The following is a 3,567-nucleotide window of genomic DNA, read 5'->3' as shown; positions in this document are numbered from 1 at the left end:
CAAGGCATACCCATCACAAAACCGTGCTGACTGTCCCTGATCAGATTATTCTTTTCTAGATGGTCATAAATCCTACCTATAATAACCTTTTCCAACACATTACCAACAACTGCAGTGAGACTAACTGGTCTGTAATTACCAGGGTTGTCTCTACGACACTTTTTGAACACGGCAACAACATATGCTATATTCCATTCCACAGGAACTATTCCTGTAGACAACGATGATTTGACGATCGATGCCAAAGGCTCATCAATCTCTTCCCTTGCTTCCCAGAGGATCCTAGGACAGATCCCATCCGGCCCAGGGGACTTGTCTGTTATCACACTCTGCAGTATTTCTATCACCTAATCCTTGTGAACCTCAATCTCTAGTACTCTGGACGCAAGTATCTCAGTATCTTCCTCGCCAACATTTTCATTTTCTATCGCGAACACTGTCGAAAAATATTTATGTAGTGCTTCCCCTATCTCCTCTGACTCCACACACAACTTCCCATTATTATCCTTGATTGTCCCAAATTTAACTCTCGTCATTCTTTTAATCCTGACATACCTATGGAAAACCTTAGGGTTAACCCTGATCCTATCTGCCAACAAATTCACATGTCTCCTCCTGGCTCTTCTCAGCTCTGTTTCGATCTTTCCTGATATCGTTGGAACCCTCGAGCGCTCTAACTGAGTTTTCACATTTTGTCCTAACATAAGACTTCTTGTTCTTCTTGACCAGGGATTCCACTTCCTTTGTAAACCACGGCTCACTCGTTCTATATCTTCCTCGCTGCCTGACAGGTACATACTTATCTAGGACACACAGGAGCTTTTCCTTGAATAAGCTCCACATTTTAATGTGCTCACCCCCTGCAGTTTCCTACCCCATTCTACCTTTCCTAAATCTTACCTCATCTTCCTAAATCTTGGGACTTGTGCCTCACAACACACTTCACATTCAACAACCAGATATACGAACAAATCAACGGAACACCCATGGGCTCACCAATCTCGGGACTCATAGCAGAAGCAGTAATGCAAAGGTTAGAGCAGTCTTACCGCAAATTCAACCCAAACACTGGTTCAGATACGTGGATGACACCTTTGTAATAATTAAAAACACGGAAATAGAGAAAACACACAGGATCATCAACTCCACACTCACAGGAATCCGATTCACCAGAGAGGAAGAAAAGGACAACCAACTCCCATTCCTAGACGTGATGGTACAGAGAACACCTAACGGAGAATTCGCCACAAAGGTACACAGGAAAGCCACACACACAGACCAAGTCCTGAATTATGAGAGCAACCACCCCAACATACACAAACGAAGTTGCATCAAGACACTATTCAAAAGGGGCACAACACACTGCAGCACACCAGAACTGCAAAAAGAGGAAGAGGAACACCGATACAAGGTATTCGCCGAAAACGGATATCCTCGCAATTTTATCAACAGATGCCTAAGGGATAGACCACGGAATGAGGACATGCCACAACCCAAAGGACTAGCCACACTACCACACATCAAGAACATCTCCGAACTGACAGCCAGACTACTGCGACCACTAGGACTCTTAACAGCACACAAACCAACAGCCACACTCAGACAACAGCTTACCAGAACTAAGGACGCGATACCCAACATGAGCAAAACTAATGGAGTTTCCAAAATCCCATGCAAGGACTGCACAAACACTATATAGGACAAACAGGAAGACAGCTAACGATCCGCATCCAGGAACATTAACTCGCCACGAAACGAAGCGACCAACTATGCATAGTCGCCACACACACAGACGACAAGCAACATGAATTCGAGTGGGACAACACTACTATTATAGGGCAAGCCAAACAAAGAACAGCCAGGGAATTCCCAGAAGCATGGCACTCATCCACAAACTCCGTCAACAAACACATCGACTTGGACCCAATATACAAGCCACTGCAGCGGAGAGCTGAAACTGACAACAGGAAGCGGCAAGGACAGGCCACTATAAATGCCGCAGGAAACACCACAGAAGCGCTTCACAGGAGGCTCCCAAGCACTGAGGATGCCACCTAGACAGGGGACGAAACGTTTCCAACAAAAACTTCCAGCTCGGCGAACAGAAACACATCATTGTCTTGAGTGTTCCAGAGTTTTTCATTGTCCCAGAGTCCAGATGAAGTTTGTATTCCTCACGTACGGGAACGAGAATTCTTTCAATGTCTCAGATCAGTTCCTGTCCCGACAACATCAGAGTCAATGTCGCGTCCTCTACTCGGTCCGATATTTAACGCTTCTTCATTCTCCTCTGATTCCATTTCCCAAAGAGTTTCTCAAGATTTCCAAAGCTGGAGTCTAAATTATATGGTTTGCTTCCTAAACATTTTTCCAACTGCCAACTGACAATATTTTCACAGTATCTCTTCACAATCCTCTGGCTTGCACCATGTCCATGGATAAGAATCCCGTTTGGTGGAGAGATTCCCGAGGCTGATGAGTTTCACTTTGGAACAAAGACGGTTAAGTGGCAATTTCCTGCGGTTGTTTGTAATGACCGGAGAGGGAGCGGTGGGGAGTGAGCACTTTGACGAGCAGGAGGAAGTGTTGCCACTGACCCGAGTCAGAGAACAGAGGACAGGGATTAAAGGAATCTAATGAAAAGCAGCACTTCTGCTCAGGACGTTCAATAACAACTGCAGAAACCCGATGTGTTGAGCAGTGTATCTGGAAAGAGAAATAGAGATAACGCTTTAAATATGGAACATTTCTGATGAAAAACTCGAGCTTCGCAAGTCTAATCAAATTACCGGCCTGGTTTGCAAAATAGGTTTTCTGATTTTTGAGCAAAAATTGTTCCAGCAGGAAAGCATTCATAACGTAGTCAGTAGGATTCGAACCTACGTGGGGAAACCCCAAAGAATTTCTAATCCATCGCCTTAACCACTCGGCCATGACTACAGACAGCTCAGCAGCCCTGAGCATTGACCAAATCAGCCGTGATCTCATTGAAAGCTGTCGCTGACTTGATGAGGGAAATGTTTCCATCTCCTTTCATACCTTTGCTGTCATTTGTAAGGTGCGAGACACCAATGTAAAAAAAAAGAAAAGCACAAAGGTAGGAAAAGATATTTGCAGCCAAACTGAGTCAAAATTATTTATTAACAGGAAAATCACACTTGGCAATTTGCTAGACCTCTTTGCGAACATGACCAGCAGAGGTCAGCAAGGGAGCTATTGATCTGAGTATTTTTGGACCTGAAGCAAACAAAGGTTAGTGACATATTCATTTTTTTTTGTGGCAAACGAAAGGGTCTTTCCTGATGGTTACAATGAAAGAAATGGTTCCCAATAAAATATAGAGATTAAGTCGCATCTAGATATACTTCAATGTGATACGATTCACTTTCAGTCCCTAATTCCCCCAGAGATGGATGGGGTGAGTTACTTTCCTTCACTTCTCAACTCCTCAGGATGGATGTACAGACATGAAATCGCGAGAGATGGAGTTCTTGAATTGGGAACCAGAGACACCGAAGTAACTAGTCAAAAGTGAGCACTGCTGATGCTGGAAACCAGATTTTAGAT

General features: G+C 44.1%; 1 non-coding gene across 1 annotated transcript; it reads right to left on the bottom strand.

Moving 5' to 3' along the window:
• Positions 1-2,858: 2,858 nt before the first annotated feature.
• Positions 2,859-2,940, bottom strand: trnac-gca (transfer RNA cysteine (anticodon GCA)). The gene has a single exon. It is a non-coding gene; the product is annotated as a tRNA-Ser (tRNA).
• Between the last annotated feature and the right edge of the window lie 627 nt (positions 2,941-3,567).

Source organism: Chiloscyllium plagiosum, unplaced genomic scaffold (genome assembly GCF_037043375.1).
Source record: "Chiloscyllium plagiosum isolate Xiang-an unplaced genomic scaffold, Cpla_swu_hap1 HiC_scaffold_45, whole genome shotgun sequence".
In the NCBI taxonomy this organism is placed as follows: domain Eukaryota; kingdom Metazoa; phylum Chordata; class Chondrichthyes; order Orectolobiformes; family Hemiscylliidae; genus Chiloscyllium; species Chiloscyllium plagiosum.
This window is presented reverse-complemented; position numbering and strand designations above follow the sequence as displayed.